Genomic DNA, 24,133 nt, shown 5'->3' with positions numbered 1-24,133 from the left:
AGAGAAGTAGGAGGATCCATATGTCCCATGTCTCTCAAACAAAGAAGTGTAGAAGCCAAAGGACTTTGAACACCAAAGCCTGGGTGGAAAAGAGACTGAATCTACTAGGAAGAAAATGGGAAAGCTGGAAAAAAGATAGGACTACTCAAAGGAACAAACCAAAGCACATCCGGTGGAGGGTACAAAATATTACTACGAGTAGGGTAATAAAATAACCAAAGTCACAACAACTGAGAGCAAGTAACAATCCCCTAGATTCAACAAAAACCTACCATCAACAAGGCATATCACAGCCAAATTCACAAAATACTCAGGCAAGGAGAGAATCATGAAAACAGCAAGGGAAAACAAGTCCTTAACCTACAAGGGAAGACAGATCAGGTTTGCAGCAGACCTATCCACAGAAACTTGGCAGACCAGAAAGGAATGGCAAGATATATTCGGTGTGCTGAATCAGAAAAATATGGAGCCAAGAATTCTTTATCCAGCTAGGCTGTCATTCAAAATAGAAGGAGAGATAAAAAGTTTCCCAGACAAACAAAAATTAAAAGAGTTTGTGATCACTAAATCAGTCCTGCAAGAAATTTTAAGGGGCACTCTCTGAGGGGAGAAAAGATGAAAATATACATACATACATACATACATACATACATATATACCAAAAGCAACAAAGATTAGAAAGAACCAGAGAACACCACCAGAAACTCCCAACTCTACAAGTAACATAATGGCAATAAATTCATATCTTTCAGTACTCACTCTAAATGTCAATGGACTCAATGCTTCAATCAAAAGACATAAGTAACAGAATGGATAAGAAAACAAGACCCATCTATATGCTGTTTACAAGAGACCCACTTTAGACCTAAAGACACCTTCAGATTGAAAGTAGGGGATGGAGAACCATCTATCATGCAAATGGTCAACAAAAGAAAGCCATAGTAGCCATACGTATATTAGACAATCTACACTTTAAAGACTGTATCAAGAGATGAAGAAGGGCATTATCATAATCAAGGGGTCTATCCACCAAGAAGACCTAACAATTGTAAACATTTATGTGCCAAATGTGGAAGTACCCAAATAAATAAATCAATTAATCACAAACATAAAGAAACTCATTGATAGTAATACTATAAATAGTAACAGACTTCAACACTCCACTCACAGCAATGAACAGGTCATCTAATCAAAAAATCAACAAGGAAAAAATGGTTTTGAATGACACACTGGACCAGATGGACTTAACAGATATATTCAAAACATTTCATCCTAAAGCAGCAGAATATACATTCTTCTCCAGTGCACATGGAATGTTCTCTAGAATAGACCACATACTGGGATACAAATCAGCCCTCACAAGTACAAAAAGATCTAGATCATACCGTGCATATTTTCAGAACACAACGCTATGAAATCGAAATCAACTACAAGAAAAAATTTGGAAAGGTAACAAATACTTGGAGACTGAAGAATATCCTACTAAAGAATTAATGGGCTAACCAAGAAGTTAAAGAAGAAATTAAAAAGTATATGGAAGCCAATGAAAATGATAACACCACAACCCAAAACCTCTGGGACACAGCAAAGGCAGTCATAAGAGGGAAGTATACAGCAATCCAGGCCTTCCTAAAGAAGGAAGAAAGATCTCAGACACACAACCTAACCTTACACCTTAAAAGCTGGAAAAACAACAGCAAATAATATCCAAAACCAGCAGAAGACAGGAAATAACAAAGATCAGAGCAGAAGTTAATGCTATCAAAACCAAAAACAAAAAACAAAACAAAAAAAAAACCCAGTAGAACAGATCAATGAAACCAGAAGCTGGTTCTTTGAAAGAATTAACAAAATTGATAAACCACTAGGCAGTTTGATCAAAAAGAAATAGGAAAGGACCCAAATAAATAAAATCAAGAATGAAAGAGGAGAGATCACAGCCAGCACAGCAGAAATAAAAACAATAATAAGAGAATGTTACGAGCAATTATATGTCAATAAAATGGGCAATCTGAAAGAAATGGATAAATTCCTAGAAACATATACACTACCAAAACTGAAACAGGAAGAAATAGAAAATTTGAACAAACCCATAACCAGTAAAGAAATCAAATTAGTAATCAAAACTCTCCCCAAAAAAACAAGAGTCCAGGGCCAGATGGCTTTCCAGGGGAATTCTATTAAACATTTAAGGAAGAGTTAAAACCTATTCTCTTGAAGTTGTTCCAAAAAATAGAAATGGAAGGAAAACTTCTAAACTCATTCTAAGAAGCCAGCATACCTTGATTTCAAAACCAGACAAAGACCCCACTAAAATGGAGAACTATAGACAAATTTCTCTGATGAACATGGATGCAAAAATCCTCAATAAGATATTAGCCAACTGGCTCCAACAATACATTAAAAAATTATTCACCACGACCAAGTAGGATTTATACCTGGAATGCAGGGCTGGTTCAATATCCACAAAACAATCAATGTGATTCATCACATCAATAAAAGAAAGGACAAGAACCTTATGATCCTCTCAATAGATGCAAAGAAAGCATTTGACAAAATACAACATCCTTCCTTGATAAAAACCCTCATGAAAGTAGGGATAGAAGGATCATACCTCAAGATCATAAAAGCCATATACGAAAGACCCAATGCTAATATCATCCTCAATGGGGAAAAACTGAGAGTTTTCCTCCTAAGGTCAGGAACAAGACAGGGGTGTTCACTCTCACCACTGTTGTTCGACATAGTATTGGAAGTCTTAGCCTCTGCAATCAGACAACACAAACATATAAAAGGCATCCAAATCAGCCAGGAGGAGGTCAAACTTTCACTCTACACAGATGACATGATACTCTATATGGAAAACCCTAAAGATTCCACCAAAAAACTGCTAGAACTGATCCATGAATTCAGCAAAGTTGCAGGATATAAAATAAATGCACAGAAATCGGTCGCATTCCTATACACCAACAATGAAGCGACAGAAAGAGAAACCAAGGAATCGATCCCATTTACAGTTGCATCAAAACCCATAAAATACCTAGGAATAATCTAACCAAAGAGGTGAAAAATCTATACACTGAAAACTATAGAAAGCTGATGAAAGAAATTGAAGAAGACACAAAAAAATGGAAAAAGATTCCATGCTCCTGGATAGGAAGAACAAATATTGTTAAATGTCGATACTACCCAAAGCAATCTACATATTAAATGCAATCCCTATCAAAATAACACCAGCATTCTTCACAGAGCTAAAACAAATAATCCTAAAATTTGTATGGAACCAGAAAAGACCCTGAAGAGCAAAAGCATTCTTGAAAAAGAAAACCAAAGCAGGAGGCATCACAATCCCAGACTTCAAGCTATACTACATAGCTGTAATCATCAAGACAGTATGGTACTGGCACAAAAACAGACACTCAGATCAATGGAATAGAATAGAGAACCCAGAAATGGACCCACAAACATATGGCAAACTAATTTTTGACAAAGCAGGAAAGAATATTCAGTGGAATAAAGACAGTCTCTTCAGCAAGTGGTGCTGGGAAAACTGGACAGCGACATGCAGAAGAATGAACCTGGACCACTTTCTTACACCATACACAAAAATAAACTCAAGGTGGATGAAAGACCTCAATGTAAGACAGGAAGCCATCAACATCCTCAAGGAGAAAGCAGGCAAAAACTTCTTTGATCTTGGCCACAGCAACTTCTTACTCAACATGTCTCCGGAGGCAAGGGAAACAAAAGCAAAGATGAACTACTGGGACCTCATCAAAATAAAAAGCTTCTGCACAGCAAAGAAAACATTCAGCAAAACTAAAAGGCAACCAACAGAATTGGAGAAGATACTTGCAAACGACATATCAGATAAAGGGTTAGTGTCCAAAATCTATAAAGAACTTATCAAACTCAACACCCAAAAAACAAATAATCCAGTGAAGAAATAGGCAAAAGACATGAATAGACACTTCTCCAAAGAAGACATCCAGATGGCCAACTGACAAATGAAAAAATGCTCCACATCACTCATCATCAGGGAAACACAAATCAAAACCACCATGAGATACCACCTTACACCTGTCAGAATGGCCAACATTAACAACTCGGTCAACAACAGATGTTGGCGAGAATGCAGAGAAAGAGGATCTCTTTTGCATTGGTGGGAATGCAAGATGGTGCAGCCAGTCTGGAAAACAGTATAGAGGTTCCTCAAAAAACTAAAAATAGAACTACACTATGACCCAGCAATTGTACTACTAGGTATTTGTCAAAGGGATACAGGTGTGCTGTTTCGAAGAGACACATGCACCCCAATGTTTATAGCAACACTATCGACAATAGCCAAAGTATGGAAAGAGCTCAAATGTCCATTGATGGGTGAATGGATAAAGAAGATGTGGCATACATACACAATGGAGTATTACTCAGCAATCAAAAAGAATGAAATCTTGCCATTTGCAACTACGCGGATGGAACTGGAGGGTACTATACTAAGTGAAATTAGTCAGAGAAGGACAAATATCATATGACTTCATTCATGAGGACTTTAAGAGACAAAACAGATGAACATAAGGGAAGGGAAACAAAAATAATATAAAAACAGGGAGGGAGACAAAGCATAAGTGACTCATAAATATGGAGAACAGAGGGTTACTAGAGGGATTTTGGGAGGCAGGATGGGCTAAATGGGTAAGGGGCATTAAGGAATCTACTCCTGAAATCACTGTTTCACTATATGCTAACTAATTTGGATAAATTTTAAACAATTAAATAAAAAAAGTGTGTATATATACATCACTTCATCCAACTTTCATCTACTATTGTACCATTTACAGATAGTTGTTCTGAATTGGCTATTACTATAATGGTCATAAAATGGTGACCTCTATCATTCCTGGCTTTCTCCTTTAAGGAAGAGATTTTCATTTACTTACTTATCTATTCATTTCTTTATTTATTATCACTATCAACTTACAATTCCTATTTTATTCATAGGCCCAGTGATGGTCGATTTTACAGGTCAACTTGACGAGCCATGGGGTGCCCATACATTTGGTTAAACATTATTCTGGATATTTCCATGAGGGTATTTTGGAGGTGGTTAACATTTAAATTAGCAGACTGAGTAAAGCAGATTGCTTTTCTTATGTTTTTAATATGCTTAGTGGCCATTTAAATCTTTTCCTGGTGAGTTACCTTTCATGTCTTTTGCTTACTGTTCTATCCAGTTTTTGTTATCATCCCTCTTTAACATATGAGACAACAGACTCCGGGAAATGAAATAACCCAAGGATATACATGTAGGAATTGTTGGAGCTGAAACTGGAAACTGATCATATGAGGAGAAAATTGCACCAAAAAATTATGTTTTTGTGTTTGGAGCTTTAGACTTAACTCTTCAAATCTTCTGCCACAGTAAACATATATTACCTAGATAATTAAGAGAGAAAATGCACTAAAATTAAAATGAAGAAAGAAAAGAAAAGAAAAGAAAAGAAAAGAAAAGAAAAGAAAAGAAAAGCCAGCTTCTCCCTAAATCACAACTTTCAGCAGTCTGCCAGAGTAATCTGCACCTCGAAGGTGGAAACAGCCAAGCATGTAGGTTGCTAGCTGTCAGAGGCTGTAGGAGTTTGCCATATTTGTATTTATTTTAAATAAAAAAGTAACAACAGAGGGAGATACAAGAAGAAACTATTGATAAGGCGAATTTGCACACTGAAACCAAGCAGCAAATGGGAGGCACAGGCTCTACAATCAATCGCTTGAGATTCGTCAGAGAAACAAGAGGAAAGGAGGGGAGGGCGCTCACCAGTAAGACGGAAATCTCAGAGATGGATTCAGGGTCTAAGGTGAAGTTCTCAGCACAGAGAAGAATGTACAAGGAATGCAACCAATGTGCACCCTCAGACAACTGAAGAATGGCAAAGTCTGAGGAGGCAAGAGGTAAGTGGATCCTTCTGCTGAGCAGTGGCTCTCAACCCCAACAGATTAACATCACCAGAGGAACATTTAAAGCAAATAGATGCCTGGGCCCCCACTGGGCCCCCACCCTTGGAAAATTAAATCAGAATTTCAGGGATGGGATGCTGGAATCCTTTTGGGAAGCATAGGTCTACAGCATCTAAGAAGGACCTTCCTGGACGTTTTCAAATATTCTTCCAAGGATAAAAGAAAGAGGTTAGGCTTATATTTTAACTCAACAAGTCAGCCCATCAGAGCATATAAAGAGATTACATTACCATCGTCTTCTCACCACCACCATCATAATAGCTCCCATTTAGTGAATACTCTACTATGCCCCAGATGCTATGCCCGGCACTTTATACTTTAACATATTCTAATCTTTACAGCAACTGTTCAGGGTAGGTATTATTATTTCTACTTTAGATTCATGACACTAGGTTCAGAAAAATTCAAAGATTTACTCAAGTCAGGTCTTGACATACTTTCCACCCCATGAATGCACCATATTGTTCACATTTATCAACCTCACCAATTACGCTTACTTGATAATAAGTAAAGTCAATTCTACTCTGAGATATACTCCCAAGAGAAGTGAGTGCCTACATCTAAAAAAGACTTGTACAAATTATTCATAGCAACTGTAGCAATTCGATTCATAACAGCCCCAAAGTAGAAACAACACAAAGGATAAACAAATTGTGAGATACCCACACCATGCAATGCCACTCAGCTATTAAGAAGAACAAACTCCCAAACTGATACATACAACATGGGTGAATTTCAAAAACATTTCATTGAACAAGACACACACAAAAGAGTGCATACTGTAAGATTCCATTATATGAATTTTGAAAGACAAGATTAATCCCTGTGCTAGAAATCAGAATAGTGGTTATACCTAAGGGGAAGAGGCAGGTATACAGTCACATAGATGTATACATATGTAAAAATCCACTGTTATGCATTTGAGATCTGTGCATTTTATTACATGTAAAAGAGACCTCAATCAGGTATTGTGATTAAAAAATAAATAGGAGGAATCTGGCTCAAGGCCACAAAGCTTAGAGTTGAGTCAACACAACAGAACCCAGGCTTGTCTGAGACAAAGCCTATGATCTATAAAATAGGGCCATTTTCTCCCTAAATGTGTATTAAGTACCCCCATTCAAGTATCACAGTGACTCCACAAACTGAAAACCGTCCAAATGCTTAACCTTAACCTTAGGAGAACGATTAGGTAAATTATGGTGTGCCCACACAAGGAACTATAATTCAGCCACTAAATGATGATTATGAAGATTTTAAAGCAATAAAAACAAATGCTTCTAATCTAATGTATGTGAAATAAAGCAGAATATTGAATTGTACCTATCTAAATGATTGTAACTATGTAAGCATCAGGAATGCAAACATGTAAGGACTAGATAACAGCATTTAAAAACTCCTTAGTTTCAATTGAGTGATTGTGGATGGCTTTTTTTTTTTTTTTGGTATTCCAGAAGTTCCATTATTGTTACAATATTATCTTGACAATAGATTACAAAGGACTCAATAAGTATGAAATCTTTAAGGTCACCCAATGTTGTGTTCCTAGTGAAATGAACCTAAGAGGTTCTATCTAGAACCTACCCTATTAAACCATCTAGAATTATGCCGAAGGGGAAATAGGGCTCTTAAATTAGCCTCTGATACTTCTAGTACATGAAGTTCCTTCGATAGGACCAATTTTAGAGGCAATTCTCTCTAATTTGAGAGTTAATCAAGACATAATATGCAATTAAAGAAAATTAAATAGTACAAATAAAGAAATAAGAATCAAATATTTAAAAGGGTCCATTTGGAAAGCCAACTTTAGTACATTAAAGAATACACGAAAATGAATTTTTAATAAGGAATCACTATGAGTAATTATTTATTGCTTTTAATTATTTATTGCTGTTAGAGGGTAAGGTCAGTTCTAATTTGTTATGTACATGCTCACTTTTTTTTTTTTTTTTACATACGCGTTAGCCAAGAGAAACAAAATATATTTGCATTATCAATTTAAAACAAAGGCATACACTTTCGGTTAAATATGGCAGAATGAACACATATATTTTTCTCTGCTTCTCTCCCAAATCTGACAAAAATGTCAATAAAAGAAGAAAATGGTACAAGTCTGTTCAACCAGATCAGTAAGACAAGAGCAGCTGAGCCTGTCAACTGATGAATGGATTAACAAAATGTGCCACATCCATACAATCGAGTATTACTCAGCCATAAAAACAAATGACATGCTAATACATGCTACAGTGTGGAAGACCTTTGAAAACATTATGTTAAGTGACAGAAGCCAGTCACAAAGGTCACATATTTTATGACTCTATTTATCAGAGAGCGCCAGAAGAGGTAAACACATCGCGACAGCAAGCATATTAGTGGTTGCCAGCGGCTGGGGTGGGGGACAGATAGGGAGTGACTGCTTAAGGGGTATGAGGTTTTGCGGGGGATGATGAGAATGATTCAGAACTAGATGGGGCACGACATTGTGAGTGTCCTGAATGTCATGGAATTATACATTGTCAGTGGTTAATTTCATATTATGTGAATTTTATCTTGATTTTTTTAAATGACAACACCAGATGAGAGATGAATACAAAATTTAGAAGAGGGCAAACAAATGGGAAAATGGCAGCTGACTCACAGAGCAAATGAAACTTACACGTGGCTCATTGGAGGTTTCTTCTCCAGGGAAAATTAACAGCTGAAGAAAAACTATCCATAAAGTCTTAGCACATTCCTCCCTGGCAACAAGGCCTACACATAAGAGATCTTTAAACGCCTCACTCCCAAATATGAATGAAATTGATAGCCAGGAACCACAAGACGTTTGAGGAAATCATATACCCATGAAATAAGAACAAAATGCTATATTTTGCAGAGTATTAAGAAAGCAAGAAGTGATGTTTAGAAATTAAATATATGGCAGGAGATATTAAAAATTCAAAAGGAAGGTTTAGAAAATATAACTGAGGAGTGAAAAATACAGAAGGCAGGACACAAAGACAGACGAGGAAAATAGGAGAGAGAACGTAAGAAAAATCGAGAGTTGATCCAACACCTCGGTATTTGAGAAAGAGAGAACAAAGGTAGAGGGACAGACTGAATACTGACCCACAAAGATATCCACATCCTAATTCCTGGAAGCCATGAATGTTGCCTTATACGGGAACAGGGACTTTGCAAGTGCCATTAAATTAAGAATTCTTAAATAGATTATCCGGATCATCCAGGTGGGTCCTAAATGCAATCACAAATGCTCTTATAAAAAGGGAGACAAAGGGAGATTAGACACACAAGAGGAACAGGCAGTGAGACCAAAGGCAGACACCGGAATCTGGTGGCCACAAACCAAGGAGTGCCTCGCCCCCGTTGGAGGCAGGGATGTGTGTGGGTAGGTTCTTTTTTTTTTATTATTTTTGTTTCTTCGTTGGTGGTCTGTTTGTTTTGTTGGCGTGTTTTTTTTTTTTTCTTGATATAAATGTCATCAATAGAAGAAGCCCTGAAAAAGCCAACACAATTTTTGTGGGTTCGTCAGAGCCCTGCTGACTTTCTGGGCTTTCACCTGCCCTTTATGTTATCCTTTCAGACGATTTTGCACAAACCCTTTGCTGCATCCCCAGTCCATTACAGAGCTATATCTACCCCTGATTGGCCAGATAGCTTCTGGTGTTACAGATGGAAAAGTGCCTCTGCCTCCAAAACTGCTCCATAAACTAGGAGATGCCTCGCTTAATGATAATCATAACAGTTACTTTCCACTTACTGAGTTAGCACTGGTAAGCATTATCTACATGTTTTAATAATTTTTACTGGAAAACACACCATAATAAAACGAGAAACCAGTCAGTATTTTTCCTGCAATTACAACTGAGATTACTCTTCTTGGAGCGAAGTTAGTAGCCATTGCCTATTCCAACAAATACAAAGAAACAGAAGCAGAACAACCTGTTCAGTCAGTGAGAGTTGGGTCTGCATCCAAACTGACAAAAAAAATCACTAGTGGAATTTATGAAATACGTAGCATTCAAGTCGCGAAATTTAAACTTTCTTTCTGATGGAGCCAACGACAAAAACTCTATTAAGGGGGTAGCCGAGGACTGTAATTTGATCTCTAAATATCATAAACCCGAGTCATGTGCGTAATTACGCAGACAGTATCAAAGACATTTTACTCACGATGATGGATGTGATCTTGGCTCATAGTCCTTTTCATGATATACAAGGTTTCCCTGTTTCTAGCAACTTATATTCTCCTAATTGTTTTGTCTTTCAGTGATAAAAGGTACCATCTAAAAAAAGAAAGAAACCAAAGCTACACCATGTGAACACCTGAATGAGAACAATCCAGTCTTTCCCATCCCATAAGATTTCATGTAGTAACTGGAGTTTGGGGAGCACTCAGAACTGCTAGTTTCTGATGGGATCTGGGTGGATACTTTTCATTACAAAACAGAGTCTGTGAACTAACATTGTTAGAAAACATGGAAAGGAAAATGTCGACTTGCCATATATCCCCACTTCACTCAATATGTATTTATGTATGTGCATATGCGCGTCCACCTTCTTCCAGAAAGAATTGAATGCATCCTTGACATTTCTCCATCTGTACAAAGCAATTTGTTCCTAGTTCCTTCCACAACCTGCAAATATTTACTTCTATCCCCAACCCAGGGAAATGTAACAATAATATCTAAATCTTCTGGAAACTTACTATCTTGGAAGAAAATGTTTTGTCTTTCTAATTAAAGAAATGCATATCATGGAAAAGTCTGGAGAGGTGGGGAGTGTTGGAGATGTTAAAGAAAAAAACTTTTGAAGAAATTGGGAAATTAAAAAGAGCCATTATTAAGATGGATACAAGACCCTTTCAAATTTAATGTTTAGGATCAATTTCCAAGTAAATGCACCATAGATTCTATACATGATTGGATCACAACTATTAAAGACAATAGTCGCTGGGAATTGGTAAAACTTCCGGAGACGTCAGACCACCAAAGGCTATGGAAGTGATACTGTCCAAGTCTGTATCTCTATAGAGTAAAGGGGAACCAGCTAACATCTGAGTTATAGGGGGGAGAGGTAGGGAGAAAATTACACTAAAGGTGTATACATATATATGATATACTGATATATGATATACCAAAAGCAAGAAAGACCATGGGAGGGGAGAGATCTAGTGGCCATGAGCAGGTGGTAGATCCTGCTTGGGTGGATGGTGGGAGAGAGGTCGCAGGTTCACTGTTCTCCTTTTTGTCCCTCATCTGTACTCAAGAGCCCTTTGTGGCTGCCCCATAACCCTCTGATGGGGGGCCTGGAAACTTGTGGCCCCACTGCCCAAGACATAAGTGTGTTTCAGATGGTAGAGAACCCTGGCTGATTTCTTCTGCCTTTTAGTGGGTCCTGGGTCTTTGGTTCTACCTTCTACAATTTGTGTGGAATTGGCGTCTTATTTCTGTCTTGTTACTGCCTCCAGTGGAGTCCAAAATTTGAAAAAGACCATGACACCAATCTAGTAGGGGAATTCTAGGTCCAGCTCACAAAAGTGATTGACTCTTGTTTTTTCTTTTTCTCTTCCTTCCCATTTCTCTAAATCAATTATTGAAACAGACACCTGGAATGGGAACTCCAGGGAAAGATCAGGACAGCTAGACTAGGAGAGCCTCTTGGGCAGGGCAAGGGTGATGAGGACTTCTTTCCAAAGCTTACAGACCATCTACCTGTGAAGGAATACCTGTTAGAGGGCTTCTCAATAACCCCAACACCATGATTCAGTTTGACTTATTAGGAGAATCTGGAACACTTGAAGCAAACAGGTCCTCAACATCACTCATCAGCTGTGTTCCCATCTCAGGTGTCACTAAGCCAAGCCTTCCCATTTTGTTAGGACTGATCTGTAAGAAATGCTGAGCCCCTGAAAGCTTCTAATCAGATATTACTGCATCTGTCCTAAGAAAGCAGAATCCTATAGAATGGAGCACAGATGTTCTTAAAGATCTGAGATTCTGTGTCCTTCTTCAGTAGAGGACTGCTGTCTGAAATACCAATGATGATCACATACAGAAAACGTCTTTGAGTTTTCGAGGAAGGATCAGTAGAAAATACATCCATCCACTTTAACAACGAATAACATGGAAAGAATAAGTCACAATTAAATCAATGCAGAAAGTCACAGAATTCATTCAATGATGAATATCTTCAACTTGCTTAGAAAGAGGAGAGGGAAAAATGGGTCCCAGATTTTCATTCTTCTTGTCTCTCAGCATCAATTTAAGAGGCAGGAAGAACAAAATGGGAGCTTGGAAAGGAAAGATTCTGCTCTTCAACCCCCAGTTCCAAAAGGGTTAACTTATATCTCTCCACCATGAGGTCCCAGGGCCACCAGGACCAAGGACGCCAGTTCCTAGGCCATCCTCAGAAAGCAGAGGCCTTGAAGGAGAGGCATGTAGTAAGGAAAGCCCAACCTGATGCCCAGGTCCTTCCAGAGGCTCTATCAAAGAACAAATTTTAAAACAGCAGGAGGCAGCTGCTGCAGACGCTTCATCCGCGGAAAAGAAGGAAAAGACAAAAAGATCTACAGCTCCAAGCCTAAAGAGTGTCCGCCTCTGTGCAGAGCCCAAGCCCTCCAGGTATTAGAGTTGCCTCTGTGGGCAAAGAGAATATTGAAACTCCCAAAGAACAAGTCCATCACGGGCCAGATCCCAAGAAAGAAACTGGGGCTTGTGTGTGGAGCTCACGCAAAGAGAGTCCACTAGAGGAGGAACTCAAGGACCCAGAAAAGCCAAATATACAAATTCCTGTAATGACAGGGATCCTTTCTTCCCTGAGTAAAGGTAGGGCTGAGGACTACATCCCACAGCCTTCGAGCAGAACCTACCGCTCTGAACGCCCTAAGCATTAATATGCAGGTCACAGAGAAAAAAAAAATCCAAAACAACTGCACAATTCCAGACAAGCAACTGTGTTTGAGGCAACCCCTTTCCACACTCCCCAGGAGCTTATGTCCCCAGCTAGGCCTTGAAAGCCCAGACCAAGGACACCCCAGCCATCAGGCCATATTCACCAGCATGCTAAACTCTGTCTCTGGGGGTATGTTTCTTCTGGTCAGCCAGAAAATTCTCCTCCATATTCTACCTCCAGCAAATTTTTTTCTCAAAAAAATGCAATTAGAGAAAATAAATTCGTTCTCCCATTACCACATCCTCTGAAGAGGATGGTCTGTGTTTCCCCTGTCCAGCAATGTTTATTCTCAGGCCATTGTTAGTTACTTGTTTCTTCTATCTGCGGTGTGTTTGGGGGAAGGTTTAGGAACTCCAGGAGCTCAGGCTTAGAGAAAACAAGGGTTTTATTTCAGCTCTGAGAGGCAGCCTTGGCTTCCTGAAGGTGAACAGGGCCCAAGAAGAAGTCGGACAGTGGCACAGCATATGTGACCTTCATTTGTAACTGTGGAGATACCCCATTTTCAAAATTGGTAATTTTAGTACTGCTATTATAAAAACATATGCATGTGCACCAACACCCTACTTTATAAACATTCACAGTTTTAAGCAATGGGAAAGTCAATGAAGACCAGACCCCAAGACCTAGAACAATCAGTCATTCCTTTGCTCCCTCATTGTCTTGAACGTCACACAGCTATGGGGTGCAGTGGGCGTGGTTATACAGGCAACAAAGGGCCAAGAATTACCCTCTTAGCCCCAGAGAACCTCCCATACCCTAAAAACAAAACTGGAGGTTTGGGAATTCGGAGGGCCGGAGTTCCGAAGAGTAAGGAGAAACCTCCAACCGCCCTGAGTGGGTGGAGAACTTCTACCTGCCCTCAAGACAGGGAAGGCAGGGCAAACCTGGAGTGGAAGGGGCACATGCTATTTACAGCTTGGCAAGGAAGTCTCCATGGATCTTCAAATGGCACTCAGGCTACTCTCCTGCCACAACAGGAGAACTGGGTTCAAAGACAGGGACAGAAGAATGTCTTATGGCCTGGGTCACCTTGTCCCTCCTCTCATCTGCCAGAAGGCAGCCCATATCTGAAAGGATCATGGGAAAGAATATTTTCCTTACAACAGTACCTTTTGCATGTTACAAAACATAGCCTCTTTCCATTGGATGCAGAGCTGGGGGAGCTTTTGCAGGGAAGGGATTTGAGGAATATCATCGAGCAGGACCCTGGGATGGACATAGCAAGGCCTGAAAACAAGGTTGTGAAGCAAACTCTGAACTCAACCATAAATTCTCCTTGCTGAAGGAGTACCTTGGAAAAGGGTATCCTCTCCCCACAGAGACTCTACAAAGTGCCCTGTCCCAAGTTAAAGTCCTGATTAACCTTCTAGGAGAATTCTAGAAAGTTCCTTGGCTCAAAAAAGGTAATATCTATACAGATGGATAATACCTTGATAATCAAAGCCCCTTGGTTCTTGGTGCTAAAACAAATTCAGTTGATGGCAAAAAGTGGCCGATATACCGCTTACGAAATGTTCGGAGTATTTGAAATAAAGTTGGACTGATTAGAACAAGCTCAAAGAAGGACAAAGTAGTGGCCTTAAAAAGAAGAGCAAAAAAGCAATCTTCTTCTACTCCAGTTTCTGGGGATTTCAGCTCAATGGAAACCTACACAAGATGAACTGTAAAGGGGGAACATGCAAAACTAGGAATCCCATAGAGATATCCGACAGCAATAATTAGAGACACAGAAGGAACACTTAAAAGTAAAAGGAATTTTTTTTCATGGGGCGCCCGGGTGGCTCAGTTGGTTGAGCGTCTGACTTCGGCTCAGGTCACGGTCTCATGGTTCTTGGGTTTGAGCCCTGTATTGTGTTCTGTGCTGACAGCTCAGAGCCTGGAGCCTGCTTCGGATTCTGTGTCTCCCTCTCTGCTCCTCCCTGCTCACATGCTGTCTTTCTCTCAAAAATAAATAAAGACTGAAAAAAAAAAAAAGCAAAAGGAATTTTTTTTCAAACCCACATACCAAACAATGACACATCTTCTGAAAAGTGGCAAAGAAGTCGATGCCAAATGTTGCAGGGGAGGGAAAAAAAACATGAAACTATCCAGAGTGAGACAGCCTTAGGTGAGATGTCTTCCACTACCAGTTGCTAAGGGGACAAGCCAACTGCTAACATAATAGTGGAAGCAATGTCTAAAAAATATGACTAAATCAAAGGAAGAAAACGGAAAAAGCAATGAAATATAATTACCTGGGTTCCTCCAATTCTTGCTCCCGCAGTTTCGCTCAGGGAACGAAACAAGAACAGCTCTTTTAATAAAGTTTGCCTGAGCTTCCTGTCCATTAAAGCTTTGTGACCTTCGCCAGAACATTAACCATCCTCCAAAACATTTGGCCTTTGTAAGGGCTTCAAATGGATTATAAAGCAAACCATGTGTCCCATCTCATATTCAATCACACTCACATGGGCCCTTTAACAGGCGCTAAATCAGTGTCTTGGAAACTTCCAATCGGAAACAGTCCTTTGGACATCGTGTCTGGGGCCAGACAAGGGTGCCCCCATCCTATATAGTCTAGCTACTTGCTCTGTTTCCTTTGAAATGCCTCCGATGATGTGATATTTGTATGCTCCACTTCGAGACACTGCATGCCATCTATTAGGACCCACTGCCAGGAGATTCTCTGTTATGCTCGCCTTCTGCTCTGAATATTCTAGTATTTCTCATTAGCAAGTATCTCTACCCAGCAGGAAAGCAGAAGGAAGCTGTGAATAATGCAGCTGGAGATTTTACAAAGAACACAGAAACTGGGGGCCAAAATATGCTTGCGAATAAATGGGCTGGGCTTCTTCCTTGTTCTCTGGATGCCTGACGTTCACCCCCTCCTGCTTTAGGACCTCTCATTCTGTATTGTACTCTTCTATTTATTCCTGTTTCTCCCCACCCAAATGGGAGCGCTCAGTGTCCGTAGTAAATACATGTCACATGTAGACCGGTGTGTCTGATGAAAAGAACCTATATTCTTTTATTATGGCAAGGAAATGACTATTTGGGTTTTGCTGGGTGATTTTGGTTTCCAAAGATGGAAAGGACAACTCATGTTGATATAGAAATCCTTTTACAGGGGACAGGCACCAGAATGATCCATTAGTTACCTAAACATTACACAAAGGGATGCACGTTGTTCCGGCTGGGAAGATGTAAGCAGCCCCTGGGACTGTGCCACACCCCAGGCTCTGATTCTTTGGACAGATGCACCATGATTCCTCCCAGTCACTGAAACCCCAGCCTTGCCTCGTGCTTCGGTGGGAAAACAGAAACCAACAGACAAGCCTTCCAACATGCTCTCACCACCAAATCCCCAGGCTGTCTGTGGCTGTGGCTCCCCTTTGTTAACTCATTCCTGGTAAGAGAGAGTGTCCAAGATCACTTTGCACTATGGGCCAGGACCCTATCCCCTCTGTCCCTCTCAGGAACTTCAGTCCTTCACTTTGCTGCTCCTTATCTGGCCATTCCCAGAAACCTTCTATAGGCTCTGGTATCATCTGGTTGAAAACACATACAACACAACCTCCCCTCCCTTGACGTCACGGTCCCCTACGGACATCAGCTGTTCTGCTTCTTAGCCAAGAGTCAGAAATGTTGCCTGCAGGCCTTTTCTGCACTTCAGCCCTCTCCAAAACACCAAGTTACCAAAGCGTCCATCCTGCCTAGTCCAGTAAACCATTATCTTAAAAAGACCACACTCTCCTTCATGAAATACTCTCCCTTGTTTCTTCATTCTCGCTTGTGTTTCTCACCTGCCATTCTGGTTCTTTCTCACTCTCCTTTGCCCACCTGCTCTAGCCAAGCTCTACTGGTTGGAGTGGCTCAGGGCTCAGTGCAAGCCCCCTTCTCTTCCTACACTGCACCCTGTGCAGGGGTGATCCCACCCAGTCTCTTGACTTTAAATAAATCTGCTGATGACTCCTATATTTCTCCAGAGTCATCTACAACTGCCCACTTACCACACCCACTGGCATGTCTAAGAGATAGCTCAAACTTGAGATCTACAAAACAGAACTCATGATTTTCCACTTCTTCCCCACCCACCCAACCAAGTCACTCCCCAAACTTTTCTGCGTTGGTAAATTCTTCCCCATCTTCCCAGTTTCTCAAGCCTGAACCTGCGTCATCCTTGACATCTTTCCTTCCCGAATTCCCATAACACAACGCCATATCCTATTGATTAAATATCCAAAACATATTTAAATCTTTCAAGTTCTTTATATCTTATAGACTTTAAATGGTCTTCCTGTATCCATTCCTGTCTTTTCCAATCTACTTCCCACACATCAGCTAGGTTGATCGTTTATTTCTTTTAATGTTTATTTATTTATTTTGAGAGAGAGCTGGGGAGGGGCATAGAGAGAGAATTCCAAGCAGATTCCGTGCTGTCACAGAGCCCAACACGGGACTTGATCCCACAAACCATGAGATCATGACCTGAGCCAAAACCAAGAGTCAGATGCTTAACCGACTGACCCACCCAGGTGCCCCAGGGCTGCTCTTCTTCTAAAAATATCTGATTATGCTAGTGCCCTCCTTCCCATTGTATTCCCTAACATGGTCCATAGACCTTCCAGATCTGGTCCGGACTACATCTCCCTCCACCTATCTCTATCTGCACTCTAGCCCCACTGCATGATGTGGAGCCTGTGGACCGTCTACCCATGCTCATCTACTCCCTTGCAAAGCAGGAAAGCTAAGAATTACATTTCCCAGATGCCCCTCGTGACTAGAGACCAGCATGTGGTTTCCTCCTGCTAATCATAAGCACTTGACTTTGGACCTCAGTTAGGGATTGGGGGCACCTGGGTGGCTCAGTCGGTTGAGCGTCCAACCTTGGCTCAGGTCATGATCTCATGGTTCATGAGTTCAAGTCCCACATCAGGCTGTCTGCTGTCAGAGCAGAGCCCTCTTTGGATCCTCTGTCCCCCTCTCTCACTGCCCCTCCCCCACTGGTTCTCTCTCTCAAAATAAATAAACTTATTTTGGGGGGCACCTGGGTGGTTCAGTTGGGTAGGTGTCCGACTTCAGCTCAGGTCTGATCTCACTGTTTGTGAGTTCAAACCCCACATCAGGCTCTGTGCTGACAGCTCAGAGCCTGGAGGCTGCTTCAGATTCTGTGTCTCCCTCTCTCTCTGACCCTCCCCCACTCACACACTCTCTCTCTCTCTCTCTCTCAAAATTAAATAAACATTTAAAAAAATTTTTTTAATAAATAATTTTTTTTTTAAAGGAGGGGAGAGACAGAGGACGAAACATCCATTTTGCTGGTGCAGACTGGGCCAGAACTGGTGTGGTTCTACAGTCGTTGGCTTCCAGATTTGATGGTTTCCTGCAGTCAACAGTAGTTTCCCAGTCACAGAAGAAACAACGTGGTTCTGGGAGCCAGACGTTGTCCCTAGAGGCTCTTCCTGGACTGTATGCCCGAGCATCTCTTTGTAAACTGCTGAGTCCCTGATAAACCGCTTCTTCCTTAAACTAGCTAAGGAGGTTTCTGTTGTTGGCAACTGAACCCTAACAGATGGACTGACCAACTTTTAGTTACTTAGCTGAACCAAGATTGAGTTTCGAATGTGAGTTTTTAATCAACCCTGTTCCAGCACTCACATGCTGCTGTATGACCTTGGTAAAGTTACTTAATCTCCCTAGCTTCAATTTTCTCATTTGTAGATTAGGAATAAAAATAGCATCTACCTCAGAGGGCATTTGAGGATAAAATGAGGTAATACTGGTAAAACATTTGATATAGTTGCTGGCACATAAGAGTTCACTAGATGTTAGCTTTTATAATTACTATAATTAAGTATTATTATTTCCTTACTCTGGGCCTTAAAATTTGCTCTTTCTTATGCCTGGAGCATTCTGCCTGTGCACCCAATTAACTCCTACTCATCCTTCAGTTTACAAATCATTTCCTCAAAAGTTATTTCCTGGCCCATTTTAATTATGTCTACACTCTTGGTTTTCTCTCATAACAACATTATTCCCTCTTAGAGCATGCATCAAAATTTTCAATTATATATTTTTTTGTTTGTTTATGTATTTCATCCTAGTCTCCCCCTAGAGCTGTGACTTCCATGAGGTGGCGGTCATGATGACATATGTCCTGTCATATAGGGAGGACCCAGCATTTTGCCTGACACACAAATGAGCTCAATAAATGTTTTTTAAACGAGTGACCTAGTCAACTGGTGGTAAAAATAACAAAAGAAGGGGCGCCTGGGTGGCTCAGTTGGTTAAGTGTCTGACTTCAGCTCAGGTCATGGTCTCACGGTTTGTGGGTTCAAGCCCCGCGTTGGGCTCTGTGCTGACAGCTCAGAGCCTGGAGCCTGCTTCGGATTCTGTGTCTCCCTCTCTCTCTGCCCCTCCCCTGCTCACGCTCTGTCTCACTTGGTCTCCCAAAAATAAATAAATGTTAAAACATTTTTTTTAAACTAAATAAAAAAAAATAACAAAAGTTGGACATGTAGAGAGCTGTATCACCAGCAAGTTCTAATATAGGGATCCCAGGCCTGCTTTGGCATAAAACAGCCCAAGACAAGTTTGGAAAATTATCTGTAAGTTTTCTTTATCATATCAAAATACGCATTAATAGTACTCTACAGTTTTCCAAGCCCTTTTTGATCTATTAATTCTCCTTTAATTCTTGTAACAACCCTATCATCTTATCCCATCTTATAGAAAAGGAAACACAGGCTTTAAGACGTCTGCAACACGTGCAATATCACACAGAGAGGAAGCAACACATTCCGCAAACCGCCGACTGGTAGCCATGAATTCCAACACCGCGTTTGCCACTTTCGGGCTGTGTGACCTTGGGTGAATCACTCAATCTCTCCGAGATGGTTTCTTCGTCAGTGAAAAGGAACAATAATGTATGTGTGTGTCGTCAGGAAGATGACACGTATAATTTCTGAGATGCGCACTGGTAACAAGCGGACCCTACACAGCATCACCATCATCATCGCCACTGGTGAGCACTCACTCTGACTCAGCAAATGGCGAATCATGCTTTTCCATAAGACTCTTGGCTTCTAGACCATTGATACCTGAGGACTGCATATGGTAATCAAAGCTGCAGCTTGAATGCCGTCCTCCATTTTACTCACAGAGGTTTGACGTCCCACATACCAGGCACAGATACACAAATCTAGCTGTCGTATGAGCTTGCTGCAGCTCTGCGATCACATTGTAACTCCCCTCATTGCAGGGACTAGAGCCACCTTTTTCTAGAGTGCTTTGGGCAGAGGTTTTGATTACTTATCCATGGATAGATCTGAGAAGCAAACAAAGCTATGGGCAGAAGTCCAGAGGGCTTCAAGAAAGCGTTATTTCAGAATGAATTATGCAAAGTTGATCCAGATCAGAGCCAAGGCCCCTGGCCCCATGCTCAGAACATCTTTAAACTTTAGGCCAGGAAAACCAAACAGTCCTGCGTCCTATTTCTGAGAGGAAATCGACTCTCCGATCGGCAGACTGTTAGGCAAAGCGCCACAAACAACAGTCACGGATTTTGCTGTTGTGCAGGCTGACCTGGTTAGGCCATCATGGAGCAAGTATGACCGTGTCACAGGGAACTCGGTGGCAAGAACAGATGGCAGTAATTAGGAGACAAGTGATAGGGGTGAGCCCTGGGGCTTATGTTTTCAGCATCTTCTAGATGCTATCGGCTATGATCACAAAAATATTGCATATAACCAATTACAAGGGTCCCCAGTTCCTTCCTCAGGGCTATGACTTCAACTTCTTGAATATCCATATTAATAAGGATCTCTGGTTTTAATCCTATGAGATTGACCACATCATTTCCTCTTGGCAGCTCAATTGAACACAATGGATGGGATTCAGAACTCCGGCTCCCTCATCACAGCAAATCTCACGTCCTCACTGACCCTCTCACTGAGGTACCTGGCTGCTTTGTTCCCACATTGACGACAACTGAGAACTGCTTCCCGTCCTGAGTAGAAAGGCTGCTCAGATACGATGAGGCACTAAAGAGCAGTGAATGTCTGGCCAAACTATAAGTGACAAGAAACCAAGCTTATTATTAAATCAGTCTCTGCAGGATTGCTTCAGAATATCATGTCTATTTTTTTTAATCTTTATTTTGGGGGAGGGGGGTGGTGAGAGAGAGAGAGAGAGAGAGAGAGAGAGAGAGAGAGAGACAATCCAAGGCAGGCTCCAGGCTCTGAGCTGTCAGCACCAAGCCCGACGCGGGGCTCGAAACCACGGATCGCGAGATCATGACCTGGGCCGAAGTCAGAAGCTTAACCCACTGAGCCACCCAGGCACCCCAGAATGTCATGTCTTAAATGAGAAAATGGCTACTATGTCTTGAAATATTACAGCCAATATTCATTTCACACTTACCCCTTGTCAAGCACTGTGCTAGATTTGGGAGAGATCAACTCCTCAAGCTTGACCACAGCCAGGTGAAGTAGGACTCATAATCATCCCCATTCCACAGATGAAAACTAGAGGCTCAGAGAAGTTAAGGAACTTTTCTGAGGTTACACAGCTAGTTAGCAACACAAATAATACCCAAACTCAGGTCAACCTGACCTAAAAGCTATCCTTAGTGTAGCTCTAGTCAAAGTCTCTCACACCCGTAGGCCACCTCTCACTAAAGTCAGCTAAAGAGATCATATTCTTCTTTTCCTTTTATTCTTCAGGCATCAACTCAGAAGTCCTCTCCTCCAGAATCCCCCTTGATTCCCAATTTGCCTTGTGCTCCCTGATGAGCCTATACAGTACTCAGTACACAGCACTTCTTATAAAATCTGATCTCTCCCTCCAGACCAGGAGCTTAAGGAGGGCAAAGGCCAGGTTTGTGATATTCATGGTGAGCAAGAGAGTGTCTAGACCCTCATAGGCACCGTGGACATAGTTGTGGGATTTACGGATTCATGAATAAAGATGACACTCCAGGTGCACCTGGGTGGCTTAGTCAGTTAAGTGTCCGACTCTCGATTTTGGCTCAGGTCACAATCTTGCCATTTCATGAGTTTGAGCCCCACGTTGGGCTCCGTGCTGACAGTGTGGAGCCTGCTTGGGATTATCTCTGTCTCCCCACTCCACTCCCTGACCCTACACCCTGCTCATGCTGTCTCTGTCTCTCTCAAAATAAATAAATAAACTTTAAACAAATGACACTCTACAATAGTTCTTTTTGAAATGTGAGAGCACAGTATCTCACTGCTTCTCTCCAGAATTTCCTTTGCCCCAGGAATCAGAAAAGCAGGTGAACATTGGTGGCATGCTTTCTGAAAATGCTGTAAATCCCCTAATAATGTTGATCCTTTGATTTTTAAAGGAGCTCACACTTCTTTGTGGTATGGGAAAGCCAGCTAGGTCTTAAGCATACCAGCTGGCAACTATTTTTTAGCTTTCTTATTGGGGCAACAGAGGGAAACAAAGCTTGGCATCCTAACATATGTTCCCAAAGGTAAATCTTTAGGATATTAAGTGTCCATGTTATCGTCAGCAACAAAGATCCCGCTGAAGGACAGTACTAGGGAAAAGCATGGTCTTGCCTCTTTGCAGCTTAAGCAGGAACCAATACAGGATATGGGGGACCCAGTGCCAAATGAAAATGAGGATCCCCCTGTTCAGGAATTATTAAGAGTTTCCTGAGAGGGGCGCCTGGGTGGCTCAGTCGGTTGAGCATCCGACTTCAGCTCAGGTCATGATCTCACGGTCTGTGGGTTCGAGCCCCACGTCGGGCTCTGTGCTGACAGCTCAGCGCCTGGAGCCTGCTTCCGATCCTGTGTCTCCCTCTCTCTCTGTCGCTCCCCCACTCTCACTTTGTCTCACTCTGTCTCTCAGAAATAAATAAATGTAAAAAAAAATTTTTAAATAAAAATTAAAAAAAAATAATTTCCAGAGAGTGACAGCAGGGCATTAAAGCAAGTGCAGGCTCTTCTAAGCACAGGTCCCTGCACAGAGGCTCAGGTCGTACACCCACAACATCAGTCCTAGGAGTGACGCCCACAGAACTATTATAAAGTTCTTCCCTTATTATTTAATTTATTTCATTTCATTCTCATGGCAGCTGTATGAGGTGGATACTTACACAGACAAGACATGAGCACTGAACAAAGAAAGGTTTTGCTCTGACTGGGTGGGGGAAAGAGACTGGTGGAGTAACTGTTAGAGGCAGAGAGACAGAAGACGGAGACAAGAAGCATTCTGACCAATCCCAAATGAAAACTCAGTGGGACCTTTCTTTTTTGACGTTTGACAGGGAAACGAAGGACTGAGGTAGAGGAAGTGGCTTCCGAGAGTCTGACCCAGGAAATAATTATCAGCTCAGCACAGAGGATGATAAGCATTAGTAATCCACTCGCTCTGCTTCTCAAGAAGCAAGACCACTGCAGGTCCCAATACTGTGCCCACTTGTTAGACCAGCCTCCCTTATCAGCCCCCACCATTGAGTAAATTCAACCCCAGCAGTGCTTTGTAGCCACCACAGCAGTGGAAGTGTGTGCTTCAGGACTGGAGGAGTAGGAAATGAAGGAAACGAAAGCCATTTCTCTCTGATCAGCAGTGACTCTTGTGACAGCTGCATGGCTGCCCTCTCCTCCACCCAGAGGGTAAACAGTGGGTCTGAGCAGGGCCCGGGAGAGCATTCATCCTTTCCAAGGCACTGCACTTTTAATTAAAAGCTCTAGATTTGGCAGGAAAAGCCTTTAAGTACCATAAAAAACACGAAATATTTCAGAACAAGTCTCATTCAGGATGAGATTTATACAGACTCCTAAGGGTTAAGTAAAGAACAGTCATTAATAAAACACACAGTACTTATTACCCAAGGTCTCTGAATGTGGGCACTGGCCTGAACAGGAATCCCACATATTAAATAAGCCTGGGCAAGATAAACCATCAACTGATGTGTGGCTCATTCCTCCTATGAAATCCTTCCAGTAAAAGAATATTGGGCTACTTTTTTAACGACAAAGGGTTATTGTTAAACTTTTAGGTGAAAAGCCAGAGGGATGAGAGCCCCACAAAGACTGAAATCCTGGCTGTGCTGCTTCTTTGCTTTATGACTTTGGGCAAGTTCCTTCACCTCTCCCAGCCTCTGTTTTCTTAACTGTAAACATAAGGCAATAATGAAAATAGTATAACTGTACCACCC

General features: G+C 41.4%; 1 protein-coding gene across 2 annotated transcripts in view; it reads right to left on the bottom strand.

The window, feature by feature from the left end:
- FREM1 (FRAS1 related extracellular matrix 1) overlaps positions 1-24,133 on the bottom strand; it is a 309,646-nt gene that overhangs the window by 185,289 nt on the left and 100,224 nt on the right. The window contains exon 1 of one of the 2 annotated variants that reach the window (XR_008291182.1): positions 10,186-10,733. The exons of the other annotated variant lie outside the window; for it this stretch is intronic. The gene's annotated coding sequence lies outside the window, so the exon portion shown is untranslated. Of the gene's footprint in view, positions 1-10,185; positions 10,734-24,133 lie in introns of those variants that run through there. 2 annotated transcript variants of the gene reach the window in all.

Source organism: Acinonyx jubatus, chromosome D4 (assembly GCF_027475565.1).
Source record: "Acinonyx jubatus isolate Ajub_Pintada_27869175 chromosome D4, VMU_Ajub_asm_v1.0, whole genome shotgun sequence".
In the NCBI taxonomy this organism is placed as follows: domain Eukaryota; kingdom Metazoa; phylum Chordata; class Mammalia; order Carnivora; family Felidae; genus Acinonyx; species Acinonyx jubatus.
Note: the sequence above shows the minus strand (reverse complement) of the source record. Positions and strands in the feature narration are given on the sequence as shown.